Genomic DNA, 14,365 nt, shown 5'->3' on the forward strand with positions numbered 1-14,365 from the left:
CGCCCAGCAACTAGGTGCTTATATATAGCAGCCTTGCGTGGCCATTACAAGCGGCGCGCGCGCGACGCGACAAGAGGCGAAGAATCTCCCCCTCCCGCCCTGCACTTCATCCTCGAGTGCTGAGTGGGTCGCGTCGTCATCACGAGACACACTACAATTCTTACCGTTAATCAAAAAAAAAATATATTTTTTAGGAGCACGCTTTTGTTGGTTTTGCGCTGTGTGTCATACAGAAACCTAAATATCGGCCAAATATGATTTAATGCAAGAAACACATAGAGCACAAGCCAAAAATCAACCGATGTCAAAAAGTTGAATGAACAGACCGCAAAAAAAGGTTTGGTCATGAAACAGCAGGCTTCCTACTGTCGTGTCCGTCCATGCTGTCGTCGATGTGATGTCCGGAATGCGTGTTACGCGTGTGAAAATAGGTTCGGAAAGGATAGTACAATTAATTAAATACAGTTTTATTGGTTTATTACCTAACATTTAGTCTGTTCGTTAGGTAGTAGCAATTCAACGGTATGTCCACAATTAAGTTCGCTCGTTAACTAAGTCCACAATTAACTCTCCCCACTGGACCTCGGCTCGACCGCCCTTCTCTTAACCGCGCAACTCCGACCCGACACACCGCCTCGCTTATTCTCACTCGTCCGGCCGCACATGCAACACCCGGATGCCTCGCACGTGAAGTCCGCCGCTCGCCGCTCGCTATCGCTCGCCAAAGGGGTCTCTCACCCTCTTCGCCGATGTCGCACTTCCCTTCACTCTCGGAACACTCCTAACTCTTGGAACTCGCCCGGAACTCACAGAGAAAAAGGTTTGTTTGAATCAAACAAATATTTGATTATATATGGCGAAACTAATATTTACTTGGTGGAACAAAATATTTTGTTAGCTTAACCAAACTCGGTAAGTAACAAAAATGATTTGTTACACCTAACCAAATATACATTTGAGTTGACAAAATCATTTTGTTGGGTGAACAGAATCTTTCCTACTACAAAATATTTGTTTCAATTAACAAAATATATTTATTACGCCATATACAAACAAATATTTTATTGAGGCAAACAAACCTTTCTCTCAGTGCTCGCTCGGAACACTCGCGGCCCTCCTACGGAGGACGGCGTCGCTGCTTAAGTACTTGTGGTTCCCTTCTCGAACCGACGAGAGCGGACGTGACGAGTCCCGTCATCCCGGGCTGACCCGACACCCCGAAAAAGTCCAGAAAGGCGGCGCTCGTTCACGCCACTCCACGCGGCAGCCCGCGGAATTCCCAAGGCCGCTCAGCGATGGATAACAGCGCCGAGGAAGGACGATGGCGCGGGGAGCGGTGGGGATACGGGGTAGCGACGACCCTTGTAATCCGGCCAGGCACGCACGGCATGGCTGCATTCAGTGGACGTCACGTGACACGGCGCGTGACGCCAGTGGCCGTGCAGGGCCGCCAGCCAGCTCCGAACCTGGTCTCTCGCGTTCGTAACAATACTCTAGACTTGCTTGAAGTGCGGCGGTATCTTACCAACTACCTGATAGGCTCGTCCACGACCGCTAGTTGTCCGCGGCTCCACTGCCCTGGGTACTCCCAGGACCAGCGGGTGGCAACTAAAATAGCCCGATGTGTACCCAAGTAGTCTTTTTATAATCGACAATTTAGATAGAGCTACTGTAGTTAGCTTGTTCTTTTGTAAATACTTAGAGAGCGTTAATAATAATAATAATAATTAAATATTGAAAATTTTTATGATGGAATTAAATGTTTGAATTAAATATTAATAAAAGTAAAACATAAATTATTATTTAATATTATTGTTTGTAAAATATGTTTTTTGTACGGTAGTGTGTTACAACCTGATCGCTTCACTAATGACTGAAGAAAATTAAATTAGCATGTATAATATAGTCCATAATAAAAAAGAACAGCTGTTTTTATTACGAAAAGAAACGTTTCAGCGTCCTGAAACTGTATCGAGCATCCTGGCAATAAACAAGTCTTGGGTTGTTTTATTAATATTATCATTGCTCTACTATGCGAGACTGATAGGTATCTAGTGCCTCTGTTCAAGCTCAAAAATAAACAGTTGACAATCTTTCTTTTTTTTCTTCCCCAATACACGTTATCGTAACGCAAATGTCGATCACGTTACTTCATTTTCTTGGAGATTCATGGATGACAGTGTGGTCGGTGATGTTATGTGGGTAGAGAGGAAAAGAAAACAGCGTCGAGTCTTCCAGTGTTTCAGATGTACTGTCGTAACCGGGTCGGCGGGTAACACACACACAACCACTCGTCGGCACACCAGGCTCAGTATTATTGCGTATTGACGCAAACCAATGCAATCATCTCTGACCGTCTTACAGGGCTGTCACATCAACGCCAATGCGGACCCAAAGGGCCGAACACCTCATCTTGGCATCGAACCCCGAGGCCCGAAGGGGGTAACGGAAAGCTGCCCCATGACCTCCCAGTTTTTTTTGACCCTGTAACAATTCTGTTGTGAGGGAGTGGTTCGTGGAGCAATAATTGTCGACGGTGAGCTGCTGAGACTCTTATCGGTGAAGCAGCGGATCACGTCCGACCCCGCGGCAGTGTCGCCACCGACTGCCGTCAAACGGGGCTCGCAGTCCCCCGCGCGCGGGTCCCCGCCCTGTTGCGTCGCGCCGCCGCGGCGCTGGCGTCGTCTCGTGACGTCACCGGGGCGTGCGCGCCGCGCCCGAACAGACAGACTGTTCCGCCAACTCGGTACCAAACTATTCCGAAAGCCAGATAAGTACTATCATTTCAAACATATAAAATAGATATAGAAATATTTAAGAGTAAAATACGATATGTATATAGTAAAATCATGGATACTAATATAAATATTTTACACAACATACCTCTCTCAACGTAAACATTACTGATAGAGCACTAAAAATTATGTTTTTTTTTGTACAATGTGTATTTTTTGTAAATTTTTTTTTTAATACGGATGATCTAGTTAAAATACCGCACATGGTATAAAGAAACTAGTAGCATTCACGCACAAGCTTTTTTTATTTATTTTTGACTGAATTTAAAAACTAAAAATTAAAATCGTTCGTTGAAAACGTTATGTAATAATATGGAAACTAATCGGATTATTAAATATGTGTTTAGAATGCCAAACAACAAATAACAAGATTTAAATTTTTTTCAGATAACCCAATCACGTGCAATCCTCAGGGAAAATAAAATTGCGTCATTAGCCAATGAGACAATTTGCGCCCACTAATTGACGTAGTACAAGTGTGTTGAGTTTATGTCTGCGCCAGAAAGTAACGTGAACTTAACTAGTCGCCGAGGCCTCGTTCCTACACAAGCAGTTGATGGAGGTAAATAACTTCCTGTCCATTTATTTTTAACTGGAACAGTAAAATGCATTTTAGTGACACATATTTTTTTAATTTGTAATTTGCATGAGAACAACTGTACCTATCACTACAAAATAGTGTTGGCAGTAATGCTGGACTCATATTCTTACCGGGCATTTATGTATTTGGTTGTCCCAGTAACTCCAACAGTTAAAGTTATTTGTAAACCTATTCCCTGAATAGCTTTCCAGTAATACCTGCGCACATTTATAAGGATAATAAAACAAAATAATGTCCAATTATTGATTATTTAATCAACTTTTCAGTTGTTTAAACAATTTTGCTTGAATGAAACATTATTTAAACTAGAAAATTATGCACCAATTATCGTAAGAAATACTTCGTATTATCTCAAAAATCGTAATTCATATTTGCAAAAATTACCATAGCCATGTGTTGTACAAAGTTAAAATATCTTTCTATATTAATTATACAGACTATTTCTTCACAAATAGATTCCTTTGGAATATATATATTCAAAATTTATAATGATTTTGTAGAAGTCGTATTCAAATAAGCCCTAGAATGTTTTGGGTCGGGGGAGGGGGAAACTGCAGGTTAAGAGCAGGTAATTAATTCTATGTTATTCCTTTGCGGCATCTGTGAACCATGATCACGTTCGCTCTAATATATAAGATAAAACTTAAAACACACTGAAAGCTTAAATAAATTCAAACCCAAATTCTTTTCTGTCAACATTGTAAATAAACTGGTTACTAAGCGTTAATTGCGATCACCATTTGGTCAGCATTGACGTCAAACGCAAGAATGCAGTCAGCGAAAAGGCCATAAAAGAAACATTTCGGCCGTGGAATATTAACGCACTCTCGTCATGAATACGTAACAGATTAAAGATTTTTATTTTTTCCCTTCTCTTAAAAATCCACTTGAATTTAAATAACATTACACGTATAAACCTGAACACTTTTTAAAAATAATTTTAACAGGATAGATTGTATAACTTTACACATATTTTACAACATTTACATATTTTAAATCTATGGTTGCTACCGAAATAATAAGTCAGTTTAGTATTGACTATTGTTTCAAAGTGATTTTTCCATTTGTTACTGTTGTCGAATCACATAATTAGTACTAACTTATATTGCAGGAAAGGCTTATGTGCACGGAATCCATGACCGTCGTTCGTACGCGTAGCAGGCTCTAGACCGAAAGTCATTTGACATAAATTTCGGAGAAACAACGTTCGACCTAGTGCCTTTCAGTCTAGTGCCTGTTTGGTCTTTTGACTTTTGGTATAGTGCCTTTCGTTCTAGAGCCTTTCGGTCTTATGACTTTCGTTGTAGTGCTATTCGGTCTGGTGCCTGTTCGGTATAGTGCCTTTCGGTTTAGTACTTGTTTGGTCTAGTGCCTTTCGGTCTAGTGCCCGTTCGGTCTAGTGTCTTTCGGTCTAGTGCCTGTTCGGACTAGTGCCTGATAGATCTAGTGTATTTCGGTCTATTGCCTTTCGATTTAGTGCCTTTTAGTCTAGTGCCTGTTCGGTCTAGTTCTTGATCAATCTAGTGTATTTCGGTCTAGTGCCTGATCGATCTAGTGCATTTAGGTCTATTGCCTTTCGCTTTAGTGCCTTTTAGTCTAGTGCCTGTTCGGTCTAGTTCTTGATCAATCTAGTGTATTTCGGTCTAGTGCCTGTTCGGACTAGTGCCTGATGGATCTAGTGTATTTCGGTCTATTGCCTTTCGGTTAAGTGCATTTTAGTCTAGTGCCTGTTCGGTCTAGTTCTTGATCAATCTAGTGTATTTTGGTATAGTGCCTGATCGATATAGTGTATTTCGGTCTATTGACTTTCGCTTTAGTACCTGTTCGGACTAGTGCATGATAGATCTAGTGTATTTCGGTCTATTGCCTTTTGGTTTAGTGCATTTTATTCTAGTGCCTGTTCGGTCTAGTTCTTGATCAATCTAGTGTATTTCGGTCTAGTGCCTGTTCGGACTAGTGCCTGATAGATCTAGTATATTTCGGTCTATTGCCTTTCGGTTTAGTGCCTTTTAGTCTAGTGCCTGATCGATCTAGTGTATTTCGGTCTATTGCCTTTCGGTTCAGTGCCTTTTAGTCTAGTGCCTGTTCGGTCTAGTTCTTGATCAATCTAGTGTATTTCGGTCTAGTGCCTGATCGATCCAGTGTATTTCGGTCTATTGACTTTCGGTTCAGTGCCTTTTAGTCTAGTGCCTGTTCGGTCTAGTTCTTGATCAATCTAGCGTATTTCGGTCTAGTGCTTGATCGATCCAGTGTATTTCGGTCTATTGACTTTCGCTTTAGTGCCTTTCAGTCTAGTGTCTGTTCGGTCTAGTTTCTTTCGGTCTAGTGTCTGTTCGGTCTAGTTTCTTTCGGTCTAGTGTCTGTTCGGTCTAGTTTCTTTCGGTCTAGTGTATTCCGGTCTAATGCCTGATCAATCTAGTGTATTTCGGTCTATTGCCTTTCGGTTTAGTGCCTGTAGGGTGTAGTGCCTGCTCGGTGTAGTGTCTTGCGGTGTGGTGATGCGAGCCGGGGGGGGGGGGGGGGCGCTCGGCCGGCGGCGGGCAGCGAGGCGGGCTTGGCGACTGGCTCAGCTTCTTTACTTAGCCTCTATCCCGCCCCCAGGAGCGCCGCCACTGCCAAGTATCCAGGTGTCAGTCAGCGCCCGAGGCCACAGGGATAAGTCTTCGCGCTGGGTCAGGTGCGTCCGGGGAGACCCTCTCGTGGCCGACACGGGCGCGTTGGCAGTGAAACTTCACCGACCGAGGGGTTAGGGTTCACAATTATTTGTAAAACATGTACAGGTCAGCAAGTATACGAGCGTGCAGGAGATTGTACAGTTATGTATTACGCATGGGCGTAAATCCTTGGGGGCTCACTCACTTCCTCCGCCCCCAAACTAGAATGGATTTTAAAAGCCCCTCTCTGAGGGGACCCGTTTTCCTTTTTACAAAATCGTTACTGTGAAACGGTAATGATACACGTATATCCGCTGCTTCCACCCCCCCCCCCCTAATCAAGGAGGATTCTAAATATTTATATCCACTGTGCCAATGTATACTTAATGAGCAAGTATGCGAGTGATCTTGTGTGCGAGTGCGCATACAAGATTATGTAAGTGTGCTATGATGCAAACATGCAAGTAAGCGCTGATTCTGCCACCTGTGTTGTTTTTTTTCGGCGAGTCATTCGATTCGCCAACCAAACAAAGTAGAAAATGGAGGTTCACAAAACTGTAACCTTCATGGCAACGAGAAACCTGTGCAGAGGATCTCAAAAGCCGTCGGGCTCTCTACTCTTTATTCCACCTCCACTCACCATCGTCGATCGCTCTGCTCCTGAGCGTTGGACTTCTGTTAGCCTACCAGCTGTAAACGAGTTTAATTTTTTTCTCAAGAAGTTCAGTGCGTTCCAGCTGATGTGAGCCTTTGAACAGTCTTTCCCACCAACACTGCCTCTGGTATAAGTTAATGTAAATTCGTGGCCTCTTTTCAACGGAGAAAGCGATCCGATTAAATGAAGAATTTTCTTCGCAGAGTTCCAGATAGCTAAATCTTAGTAAAAATGATGCGGGATTCCAACTTCCACGTCCATTTCAAACAAGGAAAGTATCCAATTGGAAGTCGGACTTAATTTTTTGAAGAATTTTTTTTTGTCCCTCCAAGACTATTTTCGTGAGTTCATATGCAACGTAAGAGAAATCCCTTAAATTCCTACTTCTTTAAAATTCCGAAGATTCGTGGATAACTTGTTAACAGTTGTCTTTATTTTCACTCAACAAAAAAGTTTTATTTTAATTTTGGGCTGATAATTATGCAAAAATAATTCAATATATAATCTTTTCATTTTGTGGAACAAGTCCACTTAAAATGTTTACCATTTTAAATAGTGTTTAACGTAAAAGTAAAAAAAAACCTGAAATAGGCCGCACACACTGAATTAAAAATAGTCCATTCGTTCATGGACTAGACTAAAGTGAGAGTTGGAATGTTACCGGATAAGCGGCAATGCACTGTATTCTTGTGCGAGTTGGGTGAAATCTCCGCGGGGGATGCTGACCTCTGGCGGAAATTTTTTTCTATTATATTTTTATTTCTTAGGTTTCGCGTTTTGACAGAGAGATGGATTATTAATTACGGTCAAGGTTTTCTGCAGGGTAGAATCCAGTCTTTTCTTTCGTTGGCCTCAGTGAATCTATAACCATTACTTGATTCAAACCCAGATCCTTACCAATGAGAGGATTTAAATATGTTATGCTCTATCTTCGTTTGGTTTGACAGAGTAAGATGAAAATACAGGAGCCTACAAAATCTGAACTTATTTTCCGCCGACAGAATATATTGAATTATTAAACAAATTATCAACTCTTGATTTGCTCAAACTCTTCACGCCACTTGGTGTTAGCAGGGTAGTCTTTCAAGCGTGGCGTTGCAACATAGCAGATCGTGAAAAGGGGTTTTAAAAGGGGGAAGTACTTGACTTTCACTTAAAGCAAGGCGTCTCTGTACCAGCCTGTCTTTCTCTCTTCCTTTTCGCTGACATCACGTACCACATACAGGAGGGGGAACACTCGCAGAATCCCCTTTTGTCTCGTCCCCGCCAATAGCGTAGCCAAGGATGTGATTCAACGTTCAACACAAGCAATGAAGCATTAAAAAGAGGTTAAATATGTAACTACACTGATATCGTCACATCAGGATGTTAGTTAGCATTGTAGTCCAATGTCCTTGAAATGAGGACAAAGGAATTACATTGTTGTGATACTTTTCTTACATATTGCCTTTGTAACTACCCCCCTGCTTGACCTTTCCTCACACTCAATCGGGGACTAAGCGGAAGGCAGCTACTTAAAACAAAAATAAATAAGGGAGCAGTGGTTAAATAGTGTATTCTAAACAACAATAAAGATTATTACAAAATGGCAACAACAACTCTGCATAAAAGGGTAATAAACTTTCAAATTACATCTCTTCATAAAAGGTGACTCACTTCCAAAATATCAGAATAAAGAAATAAATATAAATGTAGCAAGGGAAACCAAATTACAAGACAGGGGTTACGTTCACGGCACATCAGGGTAGCTCCGACTGTACAACTCCGTTTTGCATCTTCCACGAGCATGAGTTTACTAATGAACCTATTAACATGCTATAGAATCTACAACTTCCTGACCTGGTGCACCAGCGAACGCATTGACAACCCAGTCTATACCACAATTTGTTTATAACAGCAATAAATAATTTTCTCTTAGATTTCAACACCTTAATAAAAAAACCTATAATCATCATCACAAAGATCATATTTGTATAACAAATAAACAAATATATATATATATATTACATAAAAATATAATGCTTAAAATACTAGGTAAAACATGCCATTTTAAGGTACGTCATGCAATCAGTACTGCTTGTAAATATAACCATCAACCAATACACTACCACAGCGAGTTTAAAAGAAACACGGCTTTTTCTCACTTAATTTAATTCACAAAAAAAAATATATTAGTCATTTCCTCTGAGTCAGTAAGAATGTCGGTCCAGCAATTTATAAATTCTTTAAGTATCTCTTTAACACATATGTATCAAATTTAGCACCATACACAAAATATCACAGCTTCCAATGGATTAATTCAATTTAATTATAACTCCAGTTACTTAAATATTGACCCTTTTTGTACAACATTTGAAAGGCGTTAAATTGCATTGCTACTGCATTGCTGCATTGATAAATTACGTAAAAAAATTATATGTATTGAAAAAATTTCATTCTTAAATAGTTAAGGATTGTAAAAATAATTTCTGTACCTAAAAATGTATTGTGTCTATTTATTTAGTAAAAATATTTGGAACTTTTTTTCAACGTAAGATTTCAGCAATACTCAGAAATTGCGCGACCGAAGCCGCGGGTTGTTAGCTAGTAGGCTATAATTGTCAAATGTCTTGTTAGGCAACCATTCACGGTAGGACTTACCTGCCATTAGCTTCTAGTATCCGTTAACGCCGCATGGCGTCTTCTCATTGGCTGTGTGTCGGTCATTCCCAGTTGGACCTTGCGAGAAGTCGGCCATCTTGCTTTATGTGTCTCGTGTTTCGTCGGCGGTGGAGGTCTGCACGAGAACAACGGCACACTGTAATCATTTTTATTTATTTTGAATGAAACAGATAAATTCATTTAAAATTTCTTGTATTTGTAAATTTGTAAATTTATTTGGAAAAAAAACTGTGTTAATTCAGAATAATGTTCGCAGTAATGCTGGGTTCGGCATTAACGCTTTGTGTTTGGTTCAGTAGCTAAAGTTATTAGTGAAACGGTTCCCTGAATAGCTTTTCGGTACAAACAAATAAAACAAAATTAAGTCTAATTGTTTGAATATTCGATTATATTTGCCAAAGTTTGAAAAAAAAAATCAAGTTTGAATGAAACATCAATTAAAATATAAAATTATGCGCCAATTTTCGTTAAGAAATACTTAGTATTATCTCGGGAAAAAAACATATTTCATATATGCAAGGATAGCCACAGCAATGCGTTGTACAAATTTACAATATGTTTATTGTAGTATTGCTAACTATTTCTCGGCATCTGGTTTCCGAAGGTATCTTTCGTAAAAGTACAGAAAAGTTTTCTGACGTGACAACGTCTAATAAATCGATGAACGCTGGCTGAACGCACGAAAAAGGATGACTCATTGTCCCGTTACGCTGTGTCCCATTACGCTCATTGTACGCTCGCGCCTCATCTATCTCTCTTCCACTCGATTGTAACAACCATCGATTTGACTTTTTCGAGGAACATTAAACTTGAAACACTCCCATTCGTTTCCTACTTTTCCTATCATCGTCCTATCCTTAACAGAATAACACAGATTGGAAGAAGTTGAATAGCAAACATGTATAAAAGTTATAGTTAAAATAATCTCTTCGTTAAAGTAATAAACATATTTGAATTAATGAGTGCAAGTAAAAGTAAATTTATCAATTAAATTGTAGATTTCATTTCACTCCTTCTTTGTATCCATACAAAATAGTGATAAATCAATAAAAAATATTCAATTTTATTAATAAACTATGCAATCATTTCATCAATGTTTTGTTATGACGTTGTCACGTTAAACTATCGTCCGTAAACCGACTTTACAGACAACCAATTTTTTTTTCTGTTTAGGAGCATCCCTCCGGCGGCGATGGTCGTTTCTCGTGTCTCCACGGAGGACGACCTTCCCGCTACACCTGCCGTCGCCGAGACAAACGTCTTTGCACACGCCTGGAACACGTGCCGGAAAAGGCCGGGTGATTATTTCTATCTGCCCTCCCGGTACGCGAACACGATTCCCCCTCCGTACTTGCAGTGTTTCGAGAAGCGTGTACCGTCAGGAATCGAGTGAAAGCAAAAAAAAAAAGTGAATAATAAAGAAATTAAAGGTGTTCAAGCGCGTGCAAACACGCGTCTTCTCCTGCAGAGGAGAAATAACGAAGACGAAATACCTGCACGACGTGACCTGCCGACACTCAGGTAAGTAAAGGCCTCAGCAAAATAACTCCCCAGGTTAATCAAACGGAGAAACGCTTTCCCTTGCTCAAGTCACGACTCTACGAGCCTTTTTTCACGAGTGAAAGTCAGCTGTCAATTTTTTTTTTCTCATGGGAACTGGTGGAAACAGAGGGGGAAGAGGGGAGTTTCATTCAAAAACTATCCCAATGAAGAAGCCAAATTATTACCACAATCTGCTAATAAACGGAGGGCTTCGCATTGTTAGGCCGATTGTTTTTACATCAGTAGATTATGGTCCTTGGCGTAGAACAATCTTCCATTGAGTATCAATTTAGATAAAAATAAATAAAAATCATATTTTTGAAGCCAAATTGAAATGAAAATACTAACGCGACTTCTCGTACTTACATATGCTGTTTCAGTGTAGTAATGTCTTTTAAAATATTAACCAGCAACTGTTATACAAGTGATGTGATAAACATTTACACGATTCTAATATTCAAATTTAGTTCAAATTAAGGGTTGAAGAAAATATTTTCCGAAACAAATCATTGTACATTATTTTGCAGTATCAATTAAGAATAACTCGTGCCACGAATCGTAACCAAATTCTTGAAGGCACTAAACAAAATTGCTACAGACTGCAATTTCTTTTAAAATTTGTTTTTTGTCTTAGGATCATGTGTCTTCACTCCCTTCAGCTGTTCTAATAAATTACCAGAGGGTGATTTTCGTACGTGACTGCAGAAGAATGCAGGCGCGAGATAGTCTGTCCTCTTTAATTCTCGAGCCGGGAGGATTAATAAACCATTCATCAAGCAGTGCTAGAGGGAGACGGGAGGGAGAGTGAAGAAGAAGAAGAAGAAAGAAGATGAGCTGAAAGTAAAAGGGGTGAAGGTGGAAGGGGGAATGGGGATGAGTGCGTGAGAATCATCGCGGATTTGTTTTGATTGGTGTGGGAGAGACCGCCGCGACGGGCTGATTTATGAAGCGGAGACGTCTCTTCTTCAACCCCCTCCCCCCCCCCCCTCTCACACTGCTTCCTTTCTTCCGTTAACTGCTTCCTCTTTCGCCATTCTCCCTTCGTTCTGCGGCAGGAGGAGGATGAGGTGAGAAGAGAGGGTGAAATCTCTCTCGCCTTTTATTTATAGCCGCACGAAGCTGCAATTATTACCCCACAGCATTCCTTGATTACTTCTCCGATCCGATCGGTGTTGAGAGGAGGGGAAAAAATGAAAAGAATTTGTGCCACACGAGTCCTTCAGGCATCTGGAGACCGCAGAGATCTCGCAGTTGCAACCCCTGCCACCTTTCCATCTCCTTTCCTCCGGCGGGTGGATGAGGAGATATTTCCAGCGCATACCTTACATGCTTAAATATACAGGGCGGTCCAATAGCTGGAGACGGGGACGCACCACAACGCCGAAATACCACAACGCCGAACGTACAATAACGCCGAATACCATAACGCCGAATTCCAAATTGACCACAACGCCGACGACCCGAAAACTGCTGTGTACCACAACGCCGAATGACCACAACGCCGAAATACATTAACGCCGAAAAATTTCATTGCAGTACTGCCACAAAAACAAACTCAGAAGAAAGTCACTAAATATACTGAAAGAGAATTTAAATGTACAAAAACGCCGAAATACCATAACGCCGAATTCCACCAACGAATCTACAATATGACCATAACGCCGAAACCATTATATGACCATAAGGCCGAAACCATTATATGACCATAACGCCGAAACCTCAATGTGACCATAACGCCGAAATTCTAATATGACCATAACGCCGAAACCATAACGTGTTGCCTACCTGCCAGGCATTGAAATGCTGTATTCGTAAGATAAGCGCACTCTCTTGCAACTGTGAAGCTAAAAATTATACACTTTCTTATTTTTTATAGGGCAAATGGAACATTGATCGAAATAAAATATATTTTTTAAATAATAATTTTTTTTTTTTACAATTCAAGGTCAGGTTTAATGTTTTTTATTTCGAAAATGCGACGTTTTTACAAGGGTTTCAAGAAGAGTAGGCGGCCTTTGAAATGTCAGCTCCTTAGAGTTGATTTGAGGAAATAAATTAAATATGAAGTAGCGCCGGGAATTATGGGCAGGATAAACACGAGATCCCGAAAAAAAATTGCCAACTTTCGTTGAAAATCTGGAAGTAAATTGGACCCGGATCGCTTTGGTGAGAGGCTAATGCTGTAGCTAACCTCCATTCTCGCAGGTACTAATATATTATTCGATTCTGAATTACGTAGTTATAACAAAAATGATATGGTTACCGCTTAAAGTCCCGTAGGTACACGCTGCACAATGAAAACGCTGCATGCTCGTTCAATTGCTTGTACGTGAAGGGCGACTCAGAGTTGGAGGCACCGTGGATAAGGACGGTATATAGATTTAGTGTCTCATTCACACAAGTAACCTATGAGTGGACGAGCGTCTTAAACATTTGTCTCAATAAGTGTAGTAGTTTGTAGTTCGTAATTTACACATAAAGTATTTATTTAAAATGTACGCTTTTTGCAAATAGAGCACCACTTGTCTGCAAAAAAAGTATTATACCATTTTAGGCTATTTTCATAACAATATTTACAATTCTTTAGGTGCATAAATTTAAACACTATTTGATTCATTGTTATAAAATAATGTAGATAGGCTATACATAATTGTATAATAGTGTAGAAATAATAAGAGATTCTTTAATACCAATAAGCCTACTATATTTTCTTTAAAAAAATTATAACTACTGTAAAACTACCTGGCATTTCCCTAAGGAGCTCGCCTACATGTGCCTAAACTGCACTGTAGCATGTCAGAGTAATTTTTTTACAGATTTAGTTAAGTGTCTTTATGCTGTTTATCTACGAAAAAACCCACACTTCTTTCAAGAAAACAGGCGCAATATAAAAACCTTTACTTCGCGTCTAAATAGCCAAAAATGGGGTGTTTAGGGTGCTATTTCAGAAAATTTACTATCTGGATACAAATGAAACTACTTAAGGGCGTTGCAATAGGCGGGCCCCTTAAATGCGTTCAAGTGTGAAAAATTCACAGTTTGATGTTTATTATAAATAACGTTAATTCTGTATACATTAGTTGTAAGCACAGTTTGCATATTTTTGTCAAAACAGCTTGTTAAACACTAAATATGCATGTTACAGGAGCATACAATCAGTAAAAAAAATATTAAATTATTCAGAATGAAATTACGTGCGATAGACAATATGCTGAAATATACCCATAACAATATAATTTCTTTATTTTTTTATAATTGCTGCGTTTTCGAAATTTTTTGTAAAATACGAGGTTCTTCTGGTATTCATATGATAGCTATCTTTGGGTTATTATATCCAGTTACGTGAAGTTATTTAAGGTGGTCGTTTAGACCGGCCGCTATAAATACTGTGCAGAGCTTCAGCAGTTCACGTATCACACAAGTGTACCGCGTTTGTGCTCGGCACTTGCTACCAATA

This window comes from Bacillus rossius, chromosome 7, assembly GCF_032445375.1.
Source record: "Bacillus rossius redtenbacheri isolate Brsri chromosome 7, Brsri_v3, whole genome shotgun sequence".
NCBI classification, from domain to species: Eukaryota; Metazoa; Arthropoda; class Insecta; order Phasmatodea; family Bacillidae; genus Bacillus; species Bacillus rossius.